Genomic DNA, 18,689 nt, shown 5'->3' on the forward strand with positions numbered 1-18,689 from the left:
AGGTGATGAGAAGTTAACGTTCTGCTTACTGTGCTAAGTATGCAAATCACTTTGGTACAGCTATAATAGCATACTGCCTACCATGTAATTGGATCTTTATAATAGTATTCTGTAAAATTGACATAGCTGACCCTTGAAATTGAAGGCTTGGAGAAAATTCCTCTAAAAACAAAGCGTTTTACTAAGTTAAAGCCCCTATTCAGCCAGGCTTAGCACAGAAACGAGACTTGCATGTAACTCTGCTGATCACACAGCTTAGTTCCAATGAAACAGCAGAACAAGGCATCTCAACAATGGTATTCAGTAGTAAGTGTCTTCAATAATATAACAAAACATCAACTTCAAATAAAACAGCACCCAAGAATATCACAGATGTCAAGGCCAAGAGTTGATGTAATGTGCAAAACCAAGAAAGCTGTCCCTTAGCACAAATAATGGTTTTTTTTTATATCATTATTAAGGTGGATATATATGTTGTTCCTCATCATTTGTTGGGGGGAAAAAAAAACTATGTTTATTTCAGGGAAATATGTTTTTTCCATTATCAATGATGTGTGATTAAATCATTGCCACAGAGAAACACTATCTAAATCACAGGTTCAGCACAAACTGCAGAAAAAACACAAAGGCCATATTACCCATAAAGCACTATAGGGCCTGCGGCCACAGCAGCAGTGTACAGAGGAGATTTTTTTCAGTCAAGCCACCCTTTAAAATTATGCACAATCCCGAGGCGCCCCATTCTAAAATGTAAAATAAACAAATAGTTTTACATAATTGTAGACGCATCGATACGCGTAGGACACCCAACATTTGAGATTATTTATTTTATACACCTTTGCACACTGGTACTGGCTAGTATTCCAGTGTTTCCCCTCTCCCTCATTCAGCTAATGTAACCCCAGTGCAGACAGAGAAGGGCAAACAAGGACATCCTCGCATTCTCAATGTCTTGTCAATGTATGAGCTCATAATTTATTAGAATCCCAGCAGCTGGCTTGCACGGTTCCCAAGGTTGTAATACTGCACAAAATAAAACACATGGCTTTGTGTAACAAAAAAATGCAGGTGAGATTCACCTGTCAGCTTGCTGACAATTTTTGGCAATTTAAGGCAATGTTTTTGTATTTTGCCAAGGCACCCCTAAAGATCCCAGAAGGCACCCTGGGGTGCCATGGCACACTGGTTGAAAAAGGCTGATCTAGAACATATGCCCATTGTTTCTATTGTGTTTTCCATGTATGGTCACCTTCACACATTGTAAATCCAGCAGCTGACCTGAAAAGTGAGTAAATGACATAGAATAGTGCATTCTCTTTTCAATGTTATCAGTCAGTAAGGATAGGTGGAGAAATGGGTGTAGCCTATATGAAAGGGTACATTATTCAGGTGTGCCTAGAAACTGGCATGAATGTTGAATAAGTCCAATGAACACAGCTCATTTTTAGCTTACCACAAGCATTAAGGACTGTTGGCAGTACATTGGCTAAAATATTATCAGGTTCTAATCCTCAATGAGCTCTAATTAACGCAGTAACTGTTTATCTATAATTTGGGTAAAGCTAAACTCCAGGTTCCACTACTTTGTAAAAAAATCTGCAAGCATTTAACGAGTGAAGTCCAATGAGGTGCATAGCGCATCCTGAACTGATCTCTTTTATTTACATCTGACAGGTTTATTGTGCTCCGGGAAGATAACTTCCGGAGCTCTGATGCTGGACGTTGACGCTCTGGCCTCTGTTCCTTCAAGCGCATAGAGTCGATGCAGCTGCTACACCGGCCCCTCTTCTCCTCCTGCCCAATCATAGAAGCCTTTGTATTTTGTGAACTCAATGACAAAATAGAAAGGCTTCTGCGAATGGTTAACAAAGGGGAGGGGCAGGTATACCTGCTCTGTGTGCTTCTGTTCTCTCAGGGCCCTGGTGTCTCCTCCTGGAGTGCAATAAATATGTCAGATATAATAATATAGATAAGTCCAGGAGGTGGCATGAATCTCATTGTAGATAACTCATAGTATACCTGCCCTTTTTACAAAATGGCTGAATTCCACTTCAGGGCTCAACTCTAACCGATGCACATGATAATGCTGTTTTTGGTGGTGTGTTGATGTGTTAGTCCTTAAGGCAGCCATTTTGCTTTGATTGAGCCCTTAGCAAGCCTCAATGCACAAGAAACACACTTCTTTAGGCAACACATCATATTACAATCATATCTGTGTATTGTGGTACATGAAAGGGTAGGTGCATTTGCTTGTACTACATACAGTGCATACGGAAAGTACTCACCGCGCTTCAATTATTCCACATTGTGTTATGTCACAGCCTTATTCCAAAATAATTTAAATGCATTATTTCCCTCAAAATTCTATAAACAATACCCCATAATGACAATGTGAGTTTGTTTTAAATCTTTGCAAATTTATCAAAAATTAAAAAATTAAAAAATCACATGTACATAAGTATTTACAGTCTTTGCCATGACGCTCAAAATTGAGCGCAGGTGCATCAATGTATTTGTTATCCATTCACATCAGTCCCTGCTCTCAAGGACACCATTCTTTTTTTAATGCTTCCTACAACAAAGGGAGATTGAAGTTAAATTTCAGCCCTATCTTCAGTCTTCTACAGTTGTACGGGCTTCTCTCCTGTACAGAAATTGCTTGCTCTGATTTCACTGCACGTTATGAGCTTCTCACAGTGTACATTAAAAGCTGCAGCAAGTCAGAGCCCTCCAAATGTTTTTTCCACCCCATCCCTACTGTCCCTGATTAGCCTCTTTTATTCATTGGATTTCAGTTCTTTCATTCATGGAGAGTCATCATCACATGTGGGCATTACCTAAAGGTAGAACATAAGCAAATGCAGCCTTTATAAGAAATTCTATTCCTCTACAAGGACACCCACCAGTAGGCAGGTGTAGTCTATATTCTCCACTACAGGTAGTGTTCGTTCGCAGCAGCAATACAGATGGGAAAGGAAGTTAAGAGAAACTATGTTTCCCTATGATTTTCTCGGTCACTAGGGCAGTGATCAAGTTAGATACACATGCCACATGTGACCCTGGTGGCCATCTTTGGTCAGGCAGAGTCTATTGAAGACTCTAATCCCTGGGTTTGGCATACTTTATGCAAGTGGACAGGTTAGGGACAGTTTCCCCGTCTGACAGGGACTGTGGCAGCGATAGGAAAGGTTCCCATGAAGTAAGGAGAGGGCAGGGACTATGTCTACCTTCTCAGGAAGTTTCGCATTTGGATCAGACTGGCAAGGCTTTTGCTACTTCACTCCTTGTGGCAGATGCTGTCGGCATCCATAAGTCTTCTTAATGTTGTCAATTCACTGCACAGCGATAAGTGCCACCGGACAGGGGAGGCTCCTGCTGGACCTGTTTGTGCTGTTGGCCTACTGTTTCAATAAAATTTTTGTTTGGTAATTTGGACTCTGAGTGTTTACGGCCTACAGCACCGCGCTGCTTTCTCAAGAGCCAGTACACTGCTTACATCAAGCCTCTTAGGAGACTGTAATGTTTTCAGGAATCTTTGTACAGATCCCTGCCTGCCCCTCCAACTAGCCGTGATCTGCCTGCATTGCACAAGGAAGCTCAGAGATGTTGTCAATTGGTCTAAAACAGGGGTGCTCAACCTTTTAAAGAGAGAGGGCCACTTAGGTGATTTGGTAACCAATCAGGGGCCACAATGAAATGAAGTTCAGAATTTCAAATGTTTTATTTTGAATAGCATATTAAACATTTTTCTCCACTGAAACCTGGCTTCTCCTCTTCTCCCTCCCACCGGCATTCAGCGGCTGCAGGAGGAAAATGGAGAGGATCCGTTTCGGTTTATGCTGCCCCCACCACCCCTCCTGCCCAAGTGTAAAACAGAATGTGACAGGGAGGCCACATGGGCTCAGTCCCTTGAAGCATGGGGCGGGGTCACCATTGCTACCCCTGACGCTACACCAGTGGGTGGGGGAGGTGTGGCAAAAACACACCTCTCAACCATGGGGTTTTACCACCCCCAAACTGCAAATGTAAATGAGCCCTTACTGTCCTGAGCCCCCCGTAAGCCTGCTTTCACACTGATGCGCTGCAGTTTATTCACACAGCAGCTGCAGCGCAGTGCATGTGCAACTTTCCTGCATTTTGCCATAGACTTCTATTATATATCTTGTGGGTGTGGTACAATTTCTAAATGCACACCAAAACTCCTACATTCAGGAATTTTGGTTCACTTTCAGAAAGCCCACCAAACCTGCAGGATATAATAGGATTGTTCTTCCCTGTTTTGAGGTCGAGGGCCACATCAGAAGGCTCCGCAGGCACGAGGTTGAGCATCCCTGGTCTAAAATAAGGGAAGCCAAATACAAGAACAATACATTTCACCTTTAATAATTTACTCTGTGATGGGTGGTGACTTGGATCTTCGCTGCCTTAAGAGTTATGGGGTCTGAAGGATCTTCTCTATCTGGCACTTCTGGGTGTGTTGGATGATTGTGTACCTGCTGTGCACTGTGGCACACTATGCCCTGCTGTGGCATAGGGGTTGGTGGATGGAACCACAATGTCCAGCAGGGGACCATGAATCCAACACCCCTAAAAGGGTATCAGCTGCAGAGGGCACCATACTTCTTAAAGCTAGAGAAGATCTAAATTAATGCCTGCCAGAAAAGTAGGTGATAAAAAAAATCATCTTCTGTTGCATGAGGCATTAGTAAAGTGAAGAAGAAAACCAGATAACACAGAAGCCGATTGTCTGGAACCACAAACATGTCTTAACATCATGTGATCTAAAGATGCAACTAGTTCTAAAACAAAGCATGAATGTTCTGATTTGCCACACCAGAAGATGTTAATGTTTCTTAATGGTGACAGGTAAAACAGGCTGTACTGTAACCTTGAGCTGCTTGAATAACAAATATTGAAAAATAAACAACTAGTAAATCTCAGTAGCTCTAAAAAAAATAAAAAAAAAAAATCTAATCCCAGAGAGAAAATAATTATAGTAAGTACTTTAAAAAGAAAGAGGTTAGCAGCTGAGGCTTGTGAAGTAGGGAACAGCAGAGTTCTTGCAAAAAATAATCTCTTATAAATATAGTGTGTTAGTTTTGTAGCTTTGAATTTGACTGTTTAGAATGTTCACAGCAGATATTTCCATTTTTAAAATCAACTTCTGCTCTAAATTACAAACCTACTGAAGACTGAAAAGAGGTTTATTTGCTAAACTGCTATTTTGCATCTCTTTTTTGGCTGGTGGCCCTCCATTCAAGGAAACCATATTTCTTTTTTTTAATTGTTGTTTTTACAGTAATAAGCAGTTCCATACTGGTTCTCAGCTAAGATCCAAATTCTAGCTTGAAAAGCCTAGGTCCATAAAGTGAAACAGATGCCTTCCATGTGGGATGTTTACATGTGTATAGATAGTGATCATGGTCACTAGGACACCATAAGAAGGGATAACCCATCAATGTGCCATAGATCTTAACGCTAATGTCCAAACATTTATTCAAGGTGACCGCATCACAGCGTTAAAGGGCAATGTTTTGTGGCCGCACAGGACCCCTTTGTCAGGAATGGGTCCTGCATGGCTCTGAAATATTGCACTTTAAAGCTGTGATGGGACCACCTTCAAAAAATATTGGACGCTAACTTGAATATCCATGTTGTGCTGGCGATATGCGAGTTAACTTTTCATATCACTAGTCTTAAGCTGCTGGTTGCCACAGCACCCATCTACCTCTTGCCTACTCCAGGAACGTGCGATGGGAATATTGCTTGTTTTTTTCACACCAATGGGGACACAGACAATAATAAAGACCTGACAGAGGATCCATTTCTTCCACACACTGCTTAAGGCATATCTGAACACAGGAACAAAAATGTAATATATTGCATCTTCCAGGATTAGTAAATGAGGGGAAGCTTTGCTGACTTCCATCACCCAATTATGTACAAGCAAAAAATGGGATATTTGACTTACCGTAAAATCCATTTCTCTGATGTTCATTGATGGACACAGCTCCTGGTATTCATAACCATTGGGTTATACTGCCCCCTACAGGAGTAGGACACTAGGCAGAAAAAAATTGGGCCATAGGTAGTCCCAGGGGGTATACTCCCTCTCTCTGCTATAGCCACTCAGTTTTGTATTAAGCAGGGTCAGGAGAATAATAACTCCACAGAGGGGCGGGTGCTATGTCCATCAATGATGTCAAAAATCCCATTTTCTCTTTCGTTAATGGTCGGACACAGCTCCTAATATTCAAATCCATTGGGACATCCCAAAGCAGTGTTAAACATGAGGGGTGGGAACAACCAAAAAATTCCCAAGGCTATGCATTAGCCAACCAGGCAACAGGGGCTCAACCAAACAACCGAAACACATCTGAAAAAATCGATACACCCTCAAAGAAGATCAGGTCCTCTTAAACAGCAGTCTGCAAAACCTTTCAGCCAAAGGAAGCATCCACAGATGCCAATACATCCACTTTATAAAACTTTGTAAAAGTGTGCACTGACGACCTTGCAAACCTGCCGCCTGTAGACGGATAGCCCAGGAGGCACGAAGCGCCCTAGTAGAGTTCGCCTTGACAGTGAAAGGAGAACCCTGACCCCTGATGGAATAGGCCTGAACCAACGTCTTTCTGATCCATCTGGAAATTGTCGCAGAGGAAGCAGGCAAACATTTTTGAGGTTCATCCGTGAACACAAATAGAGAGTCTGACTTCCTGAAACACTCCGTAGCTGCCAGGCCAAGGCCAAGGCATGCAAGGCAATTTCCTTTGGATGTTATTATCATGTAACTATAAATAAAGAGATTATTCTCCCAACAAGACTCTGGTCCGGCCACATCTGGAGTATGTTGTCCAGTTCTGGGCACCGGTCCTCAGGAAGGATGTGCTGGAACTGGAGAGAGTCCAGAGAAGGGCAACAAAAATAATTAGGGGAATGGAGGACCTCAGCTATGAGGAAAGACTACAAGCACTGAACTTATTCTCTCTGGAGAAGAGACGATTGAGGGGGGATATGATATTAATGTACAAATATTGTACTGGCGACCCTAGCATAAGGAACAAACTTTTCAGAGAAAGGGAATACAATAAGACACGTAGCCACTCATTAAAACTAGAGGAAAAACGGTTTAACCTTAAAATACGTAAGGGGTTCTTCACTGTCAGAGCAGTAAGGATGTGGAATTCGCTTCCACAAGCAGTCGTATCAGCAGGGAGCATCGATAGTTTCAAAAAACGATTAGATGGGCACCTTAAAGACCACAACATACAGAGGTATACAATGTACGGTTAACAGCAAACATACACACACACACATCATAGGTTGAACTGGATGGACTGATGTCTTTTTTCAACCTCACAAACTATGTAACTATGTAACTATATGTTTAGGCCTGGGACAGAGGGAAGGCAACACGTCTTCATTCAAATGAAAATCAGAGACAACCTTTGGAAGGAACGAAGGACAGGGGCGAAGAACCACCTTATTCCTGTGAATCACCAGGTAAAGTGAATGACAGGATAACGCCGCCAGTTCAAACACCCTATGCACAGAAGTGATAGCCACTAAAAAAGGCCACCATCTGAGACAACATAAGCAGGGGAATCTCCCAAATATTTTCAAAAGGAGGCTTCTGCAGAGTTGAAAGCACCAAATGAAGATCCCAATGCGGCAACGGAGCCCGCACTGGTGTGTGGCCAAAGCTCGTTGGAAGAAGACCGCCAAAGCGGTGCTGACACCTGGTCCTTGATGGTACTCAAGGCAAATTTATGTTCAACCCCCCTTTGAAGGAAGGTTAAGATCCGAGCCACCGAGAAGGAGTGAGGAGGAGACTCACACCACGCAATGTACGTCTTCCACGTACGATGGTAGATCTTCCTATAAGTAGATTTCTTACCTTTTTATCAGGGTAAGAATCCCCAACTCATTCAAGCACTCAAAGACAATGACTGAAAAGCAGGATGGCAGACCGGTCCTTGGGACAGAGGATCCTCCCTGAGGGGAAGCTTACAAGGAATGTCGGCGACCAGCCGCACCAGATTGGTGTACTAAGCACGACGAGGCCAGTCCAGAGCCACTAAGATGACCGAAATCCCTTCTGCCTCGATCCTGCGTAGTAGTCTGGGCAGAAGCTTGAGAGGAGGGAAGGTGTATATCACAAGATACTGACCCCATGGGGGCCACCAGCATGTCTGTGGCATCTGCCAGAGGATCCCTTGACCGAGCCACAAACCCCTGCACCTTTCTGTTGAGCTGAGAGGCCAACAGATCCACCTCAGGAGTGCCCCACCGGAGACACAGCTGATGAAACACCTCCGGAAGAGGGGACCACTCCCCGGGGTCCAACGCCTGCTGCTTGAGATAATCCGCCTGCCAATTTTCCACCCCAGGAATGTTCACGGCAGAGAGGGCTGGAACAAAAGTTTCTGCCCACCTTAGAATGCCTGCTACCTCCAGAGCCGCCAGGACACTTCTTGTGCCCCCTTGATGATTAACAAGCCACAGCCGTGGCATTGTCTGATTGAATGCGCACTGGACAACCCTAAAGATGATCCGTCCAATGATCCAGACAGTCTTATCGTTCAGAGTTCCAAGACATTGATCGGTAGTCTGGACTCTTTCAGAGTCCAGATCCCCTGAGCAGAATGCTTGCCAAGGACGCCTCCAAAGCCAGAGAGGCTGGCATCCGTGGTGATCACTATCCAATACAAGGGAAGGAAGGATTTTCCCAGCCGAAGTGCCGGAGAACAAAGCCACCAAATCAAGACTCCCTCGTTCCCGGACTCAGCCGGATCTGATATTTCAGACACTAGGGAGTCTTGTCCCATTTGGTCAGAATCTCCCTTTGCAGGGACCTCGTATGGAACTGTGCAAACTGAACCACCTCGAAGGTAGACACCATCAGGCCCAGCATTTGCATTGCAAGTCCGGAGGGACGACCATCTGTTGGACAGCAGGAGATGAATTGCAGCCTGCAATTTCTGGAGTTTGTCTAGAGGAAGGAGCACTCTGGCTAAGGCCGAGTCCAGAGTCAGGCCCAGATAGTCCAGCTTCCTGGACAGAAACAGAGCAGAGATCTGAAAGTCCAGAATCCAGCTGAACTCCCGCAGTCCGGATTGTATTCTCCAGGATGTCCACCAGAGCAGAGCGAGACACCGCTCGTGGAAGGAGATCATCCAAGTAGCCAAGTACCACGATCCCCCGTTGGCAGTGCAAGGCTAGCTTCGGGGTTAACACATTTGTGAAGACTCGAGGAGCAGAGGCAAGACCAAAGGGTAACGCCACAAACTGATAATGCTCCTCTCCCACAGCAAAGCGGAAAAAACGTTGGTGACTGGCACATATTGGAATGTGAAGGTAGGCATCCTTAATATCGATAGAGGTGAGGAAATCACCCTGATGCAGGGATGCCATTATCATTTGAATGGACTCCATTCTGAACTTCTGTACCCCCACAAAGCAGTTTAGTGCCTTGAGGTCCAGGATTGGGTGCACTTTCAATTCCTTCCTAGGGACTGTTAACAGGTTTGGGTAAAAACCCTGAAAACTTTCCTAAGTCAGAACCAGGACAATTAACTATTGAAGGAACAGGTCTTGCACCGCCCCAAACAAGCCCTATAAGCAGTCTGGGGACAGGCGTAAGTTGGAAGGGAAAAACCTTGCTGGAGAACAAGAGCGAAACTCGATCTTGTAGCCGACCGAATGACTTTGTGGACTCACTTGTCTTGCACTAGGGAAGTCCACAGGTCCGGAAACCAGTGAAGATATCACCCCCAGCAGCATGAAGGTGGCTGAGGGCGCACCTTCATGCTGCTGTAGCCTTGTCCACGGGTCTGGAGAAGTCCAATCTTGGTTTGCCAGACCAGGTTCGTTTGGATCCTCCTGAAGAGGCTCTGAAAGGCTTTGAGCCCTTGTCAGTCGACCCTGAGGGATAAAAAAACTTCTTATGATCTGAGAAGGAAGGCCCACGTCTATGATGCTGTTCCATGACCTTAGTAGCCTGCGGGAAAAAAAGTACTCTTCCCCACTATGAGACCTTTAATGATGTCATCAGGGTAGCTCCAAAACAGGCGATCTCCTTTTCTGAAGTCTGATCAGCAGACCAGCACTTGGGCCAAAAGACACGCCGAAGGAGCACTGCCAAAACAGAGAGGTGAGCCCTCAGGGAAGCCACATCTAAAGAGGCATCACAGATAAACTGCAGCCCCTGGACCAGCTGGCTCGCCAACTCGACAAAGGCAGGGGGAGCTGTTCCCCCTCCAGGTAACGGCGTAAGAGCTTAGCCCACTTGGTCAGAGTTTGCAACACTAGGGCAATGGTGAATACCGGCCTCATTGCCGAACAAGCCAGAGTGTACATATGGCAGGCCAAACATCCGCCTTCCTGTCAGCCGGATCCTTAAACCGGAATCATGGTTGTCTTTTTTAATCTGGAAACTGGAGGGACCACCACCAGTGTCACAAACCACTTCTTCTAAGAAGGGACACCTCATAGGGGTAACCCCTAGTAAAGCGTTTAGGGACCCCACGGGGACGCTTTGCTCGTCCCCACTCTTTAGCGCCAATTCTTTCAAAATAGGCAGGGAAAGGAAACACCTTTGCCGCTCTGGATGGCTTGTCAGTGCCAAAGGGTACCTGCCCCTCCATCGCAGTTTCAGCTGCGCTCTCCTTCTTCAGGGTCTCACACACAGATACAATTAGTCCATCAACCAGCGCTTTTCCATGCGCAGTCGCAGACGTTGAGCAATCGTCCTCACTATCAGAGGATTCAAGGCACGTGGTTGCAGACCTAGCAGGGTGACCCACGTCTGTGGTGGCCGAATCAGATTCAGGATCTGATGAGACAGATGAGGCAGGGGAAGGCAGGGGTTGATTTTTTCTAGCCCCTTGCCCGCAAGCTACCTCCACCCAGGACACAAAGGGACTCCAGGCCCGCGGTCAGTGCATGGATAAATGTTTGGGACCCAGAGGCCCCCGCAGCCTCAGAGAGGGGATCCGGTGGGGAAATGTGTTTCAAAGACTTCATGAGTCAACAGGGGGACTCCACAAAAAAGTGTAAAACACTGGTAAGAGACAACCCCCACTGCGCTGACAGCACCACCCGGTCACCTGGCACAAAACACAAAATGATCCTCAGAAGAGAGGGAGAGGGCCCCACCAGACTCACCTCCCGCAGAGACAAGCACCTGCAGCCACCAGTATAATCTGCACTACACGTGCGGTGATCAGGAAGTAAAATGAGTCAGTACCAGAGGATGAGGAGGGGCTCCCACCGCCAAAATCACCGCCCACAGGGCTCCACTGTCTTGGCCGCCACTATTTTCAATAGCAAACCACAAAATGCCTGCCAAACTACCCAAACATGGACGCTATGTATAGAACACAGAGGCTACAACAAAATGGCGGCACCATGAGGCATACAACGAAGCAGGATTGGGAGACCAGGCCTCAAGGACAGATCCAGGCAGGATGGGGGGCCCTAGCGGGAGCCCCCACCAGCTGCAACCCCCCCTCCCCCGCACAGTTGATCATCTGGTCGCTGGCAGCGCAGCCCCCTGGCCCCCATCGCCAGTCAGCCCCCACCCCAGGAAAGTGGCCAGACCATCCAAACAGCCCCAGCGTATGTGGAAGAAGGGGCAGGATGAGGGACTCAGCAAGGGGGGGTACCTGTGGGTCCAACCATCCTAAGGAGGGGCCACGTCCACCCCCTATACCAGGAACCAGTCGGTCACCGTTTCAGATAGAACCCCTCTTCGTCGAAATGGAGGGCTGTCAGCCAGGAGGAACGCTGCGACTCGGGTCGAGACCCGATCATATGTGATCTCGCAAGGCATTTAACTCGCACACAAGCCCCTGTCCAGTGGGGCTATGTTACGACCGACCTAGCGTGGAGCTGAGGTCTGCGCATGCTCACTGGCCAGACTGGGGTGACCACTGAATCTTTCCTACCACTTTATAAAACTCCGACCACATCTGGAGTATTCTGTCCAGTTCTGGTTGCCAGTCCTCAGAAGGGATGTATTGGAGCTTGAGAGAGTAGAGAGAAGGTCAACAAAACTTATTAGGGGATTAGAGGACCATAATTACAAAGAGCGTTTAGAAGCGCTTGATTTATTCTCCCTGGAGAAGAGACGCCTGAGAGGGGACATGATAGCGATTTACAAATACCTCAACAGTGATCTAAGCATAGAAAAAAAATGATTCAGTCGCAAGGAATGCATGAGGACATGAGGCCATACAATGCTTTTAGAGGAGAAGAAATGTAACCTCAGGCTATGCAGTGGGTTCTTTACAGTAAGGGCTACAAGACTGTGGAATTCTCTGCCACAAATGGTAGTAACTGCGGAGAGTATGGCTACTTTTAAAAGACTCTTGGACGTACATCTCAAGTATCAAAACATTCAGGGGTATGGGAAATTAATACGTCCACACACACCTACACAGGTTGAACTGGATGGACTATTGTCTTTATTCAACCTCAACTACTATGTAAAAGATTATCCAGCCTGTCACCCGGTCTGGCAATTGATTGAAAATCTCACAGGAAAAATCCAAGAGGAAAAAATGTTCTATCTAAAAAATTTTGCGAGGACCAAAGATCCCCGTAAGGAACTAGGTCCTTACTCCTGACCAGGCAGATAAAAACTGAGTGGCTAAAGCAGAGAGAGGGAGTATAACCCCTGGGACTGCCCATGGGTGTAGCCAGAATTTTTTTCTGCCTAGTGTCCTACTCCCATGGGGGGCAGTATAACCCAATTGTTATGAATACCAGGAGCTGTGTCTGTCAATGAACAAAAGAGAAATTTTGTTTTTTATTTCCTTGCATGCGATTGGTCATACTTTGCAAAGTGAAGTTTCGCCTCACTTACTAAGTTTTACAGCAACTGCAAGTGCAAATCCAATCCTCAATGAAATAATAGTTCCAGCAGATAGGTCTATATATGAATAAAAAGCATGCCAACATTTATTATGCTAGGATGAGGTGTTTGAAAGAGGATCAAACATAAATCAACACAATGCATAAAGCAACCAATACAAAATAGAAGCACTGCTACAGGTCCGTCCTCCTTTTTGGTCCAGCTCCTGATTGTGCAGAGGAGAAAAAAATTTGGATGACTGCACAACAATATCACATGTAAAACATCTTCTTTGTTCAAACTTAAAAATCATCATAATGTTAGGCTACATCTATGATGTTGTCTAACACTATGATACTTTTAAAAGTGAATAAAGAAGATGTTTTACATGTGATACTGGTGTGCGGTCATCCACATTTTTGTCCTCTGCACAATCAGCAGCTGGTGATACACCAATGCTTTGCTCTTCAGAACTTCCCACTTTAGAAACTTGCCAGCATGAAAATGTTCAGCAATGAACTGCTGACCCCAGGCGGTTTGTATTGATTTTTACTGCCTGAGGCAAAAATCTAAGCCTCCCCTCTCCCACTAAGACATCCTCTGCATATAAAGGCATACATATAATTCACAGCATTTTGTCTGAAAGAATGTTCTGCATGGCATGTGTTGTCAGAGTTGTGGATGGTATAGAACGATTTGTTTTAAGTTGAAATAGAAACCTGCAACAGGATAGCAGAAAATGTTCCCGACTAAGAATACAATACCAATCTAAAAATTCCACTTTAATTGCCATATATCCTGAAAATGCAATTTCTTCACTCACTTGCCATTTAAAGCTGGCACCATCTTTAACTTCTGACTTGCAACCAAAGCCCATTCAGTAGAGAACTGGCTGCTATGGCAAGCAAAGTGTTAGGGAACCCTGGCATTCAGAGCTTCAAATTTCCCCATTCCTAAGATGCTAATAATGGCAGCAAATATGATGGAAAGTACCCAGTAACCACCTAGTAATAAAGAAGGGAGGGGGCTGGTACTCATCAAGTAATGTTTCTTGCATTGGGGATCATTCAAAAGGAATAGGTATGGATAAAACAAAGTGCAGCACTAAAAATAATGAATTGTAGAAATCAATTGAGAACGAAAAAAATGAATACAAAAAATGATAATAAATGTGAAAATAAGTGTCCATAAAGAAAAGTCCATTAGAAGAATCCATGCTGATTAAGGAAGAATCCAAGGACATCAAACTTGACATACAGGGTAAAATCACACTGGAGGCTTACCAGAAGACCAGCGACCCCCCCTTACTCAGGGAGGTCAATGAGCGCTGAATCAGACTTCAAATCCACTAGCAAAGGCTCGGGTATCCTCTCAGGTAGCCCCAGGTGGCAAGTACAAGGGTAGAAGATAGACAGGTAATCCAGGAAGCTGTACCAGCAAATCCTCACTTGTACTCAATGAATTGAGTATATGCAAAATACAAGGCTCCACATAGTATAGTACTGTACAAAACGTATCATTTATTGTAAAAAGTAGTGCACTTACATTTAAAACGACGTTAAAATGCATAAATCATATCACAAGCTGTAAACAGGTCAGTTTCTCATAACCAAAATGGGTGAACATCGGTCGCGCATAAACAGTATGGTGTGTGTAGCGCGTTTTTGTTAGAGGTGACATCATCAGGGGTACTAAGCCGTGGCAACATGGCACATCATAATACAAAAAGGGCCTTGCAGTGCATCTATTTCTACAATGCTACATAGTGTGAATTACAGATACAAATGGTTAGTGGTGGGTGGTCAGGTCTGTGATCAGTTACTGCAGCCATGATACAAGAGTATTGCATGTACCCAGAGAATGTCACTATAATGAAAGTGATAGCTGCTATGGTACCAGCTACAGCTATTGTATTATCAGGATGAGTTGCACCTTACCAAAATGAGTGCCAGGACAGCTGCATATTACTGCTGTGAGTTTTGTAAGATTTTACATGTGCTCCTTGTGCCTGAATCAGCTTCCTCCTGGTACTCTGATATCCTCCCACACTCCAAAGGCATGATGGTAGAATAAAGTGATTGTAAACCCTCACTTTGTAAAACAACCCGTTCAGTTTTTAAGTAGAAACAAAAGGCAAAACATTTGTGTAATGATATAAAAAAAACATACTGGCGCCTCCCAGTGAGGTAATGTATAGATTATAATTTAATAAATAAGTAAGTACGGCTGCCTTCACTTTTTTGGAAAACTCCAAAAAACATATGAAAAAAGAAAGGTGTTGAGGCGCCGTACCTAAAAGTGCTAAGTGCTGGGGGCGTGGCCTGGACAGCAATGGCGTAGGACGCATGTGAGCTCCGCTCCGCTCTCAGTCTCTCTTTCACCGCTCATCCTGTGTGCCCTCTCGCTCCTATTGCTGCCTATACCCACGGTATAAATTACCGAGACCCTCCGGAGCATGTCGCCGCCATGGTAGACGTCCACAGCCGTCCCTGCGCTGGACAAATTCAAGAGGCAGGAGAAGGATCCCCCTGGGGAAGATGGCACCACCACCAGAGTCCTGGAGGTGATTTCCACATGCCAAACTACCCTAACCTCCAAGATTGAAGAGGTAAAAATAGATATCTCATTAATTAGGCAGGACATGGCCAAATTAACAGACAGTGTGACTGAGGCTGAGACCAGACTAGGCCATGCGGAAGATAGTATACACCCTATACAGCACTCTACTGAATCCCTGCAAAGACAACTGCAGCAACTGACCCAGAAGCAGGATGACATGAAGAACAGGGCCAGATGCTGCAATGTCAGATTTATTGGGCTCCCTGAGGGTGCTGAGGGCCCTGACCCATCTTCCTTTCTGCAAAACCTTTTAATAATCTCCTATGGGAGAGAGTCCTTCTCTACTACTTTCACTGTAGAAAGAGTCCACCGCATGCCGGCTCGCCAGAACATTCATAGACAAGTTCCTAAACTACCGGGACTGGGATAAAATCCCGAGACTGACTCGTGAGCGTGGCAATATCCCGTTCCGCAACACCCATATCATGGCCTTTCTGGATTTCTCGGCGGAGGTCCAGACGCAGAGATCCCACTCCACAGATGTTAAATGACGCCTCCGACTACATCATCTGAAATACGCCATGCTTTTCCCTGCCTGCCTCCGGGATGGTGTGTGATGACCGGGCACACTTCTTTGAGGATCCTTACCTCACCTCGACGTGGCTGGATCAACAGGCCGCAGCCAGGAATAACCGTGCCTGATGGTGATCCCCCTATGATTCCCGAGTTACTTAGCTATCATTATTTTCCTCAGGGGGGTGTTGTTTTAATGACCACATTGCTGCCCCGAGTTTGTGGGTGCCTGTCATTATAACTGTGCTACACCAAGTGGATGGAAAGTACTCCCCCATCCTTTCCCCTTTACTCTAACCCATGCCTGATTTAACACTCTGGAGGTCGCTGTTATTGTTCTACCTCACTGATGACTTACCGCAATGGGCACCACGTTTCCCCACACCTCATATACTTTCCCAGACTTCCATTACTCACTTCTTTTGACTTCTACGTTATTGCATTTATGTCTTTTACTCCTCAGATGATCACCCCGCTATATCTTCACTGCACCCAGAGCGGACTACGGCTGCAGACTGACATATGGTCACTGCATCTACATTTTCCAGCTTCTACAATGAGTCCTACCACTGTTCAACCTACCAGCGATAGTTCGACCCTTTTGATCGTTGGCCAATGTGTAGAGATGACTGCTATCCTTTTTTACTGTACATTATATGTCCTTTCTAACCTTCTTAGTCCAATGGTTATGCTATACCATCTCTATACTGGGTTTGGGAATTATGCTCCCGCTGAGTTTAGGCAGCGGAGAGCGGGGTGGGTTGTTTTGTTTGGGTTTTATTTTCTTCCTTGCTGTATATGCTTATTACATGCTGTCATACTTGGTACCCCTTGTTTGACAATCGTACTATCCAATTTTAATGTGCTTTATTGTCCTACGGTATTCCCCGCAGACCTGCCTTAGGGACATCTGTTGTACGGCTCCTCCTTCTATGCCTCAATCTCCACCCATGGCCGCCGTGAAATTTATTACGTGGAATGTCCGCGGGCTCAGGGACAAGCTGAAACGCTCTGCTGTCTTTGCATGCCCTAAATCCTATAGGGCTGATGTGGTGGTATTGGTGGAGACACATGCCACAGACAACCTCCAGCGTGCACTGAAGTGGCCATGGATTGGTTGGGCTTACCACTCTGTTTATAGTACCCATTCGCGAGGTGTCTCTATTCTAATCGCCGAAAGTGCTAAATAAATATATCCTTAAAGTGGAGTTCCACCCTATTTTTATACTTACCTCCATCTTCTCGCTCCGGGTCACCTGAAAAAGAAATGGATAATCGCATATTTTTTTTTTTTTTACTTACCTCGTAGCGAAGAAAATATACTTACCTTACTTCCTTCTTCCTCCTTCCTCGGCCGCGGCCCGTCGTCACTTCCTGGCTCTGCAATGATTCCTGGGAGCTGGACGTCATAGCTCCCAGGAATCATTGCGCCTGCACCGGCCCCGACGTCAGTTCCGGGTCGCGCGCGTCATCCCCTTCTAAACAGCTTCTGGGCATGCCCAGAAGCTGTGGAGGGGTGACGCGCGCGACCCGGAAGTGACGTCGGGGCCGGCGCAGAGCATCGTGGGACCACAGAAGGCGGAAGAAGACGCCGAAGAGGACGCGCTGGCTTCAAGCTGCCCACATCTGAGATGGCAGCGCTGGACAAGACGTTTGCAAGGTAAGTATTTCGTCTTGCAGGTAAGTGCAACCCGGGACAGATCAGAGGCTAGCCATTGTGGAATGCACTAGCCCTGACTGTCCCGGGGGTATTAAAAAAAAAAAAAAAAAAATCCAGGGTGGAACTCCGCTTTAAATAATATAAATAAATTAATTAATTAATAAAATATAGTAAATGCATGTAAATAAAAATGTAGAAAAAGTCTATCAATTCATAAAGTGTACAAATACATCCAATGTGCAGATAAAAGTGCTCAGTGCTGAATAAATATAAACTTGAGTAATATAAATAAATGCATATAAATATGGGTGTAAAAAAATTATGGAACGCACTGTAGAACGCACACCGGAATCAAGCGGCGTTCACCTTTTTATCTGATCATATGTGCCGATGTTGGCACTTTTAAATGTGAGTGATTAATTATTGGTTTATAGCTATTATTAATAAACACTAAACGATATTGCACAATTGTATGTCCTCTATTTTTTTTGAGGAAACTGTACAACCCTTCTGACTGGTGGACAAGTTCTATACAACATTCTGTGAGCTTACCATTCATCCTAGGATGCATTAAATAATTTAAAATCAAGGTAATGAGGATTGGGGGGCCTATAGGTAAGCATTGGATATATATTTCCTCTTTGTTTCCTTCCCCCGATTACTATGACCATATATATTCTTTCTCCTCCGTTACTGATTTTGAGAAAATTGTTGTCCTTTTCTTCAAACTGAGTACCAATCTCCGATTTCACAGTCATCAACATTTCTTGTCTAGAGATAGGTCTAATACACCTGTTCATTTGTAGGATACCCGCTTTTTGTAGCGGAAGTCCCAAAGGGTATTTCTTACAATAATGGTTTGTCCCTCCTCCTATGTGGCACTGACTGTATGATTTTAGTCAGATACAATGATGAGAATTCTTCTCAATTTATATGGTATATATATATATATATATATATATATATATATATATATAAATGTGACTTGAATCCATATGTTATAACATTCTCCTTTTATACATATGCAGTATATACTCC

The 18,689-nt window shown here is 44.9% G+C and overlaps 1 protein-coding gene across 1 annotated transcript in view; it reads right to left on the reverse strand.

Moving 5' to 3' along the window:
• Positions 1–18,689, reverse strand: part of EPB41L4A (erythrocyte membrane protein band 4.1 like 4A) — a 445,595-nt gene that overhangs the window by 49,306 nt on the left and 377,600 nt on the right. The window lies entirely within an intron of this gene.

This window comes from Pelophylax lessonae, assembly GCF_965119305.1.
Source record: "Pelophylax lessonae genome assembly, chromosome: 1".
Lineage (NCBI taxonomy): Eukaryota > Metazoa > Chordata > Amphibia > Anura > Ranidae > Pelophylax > Pelophylax lessonae.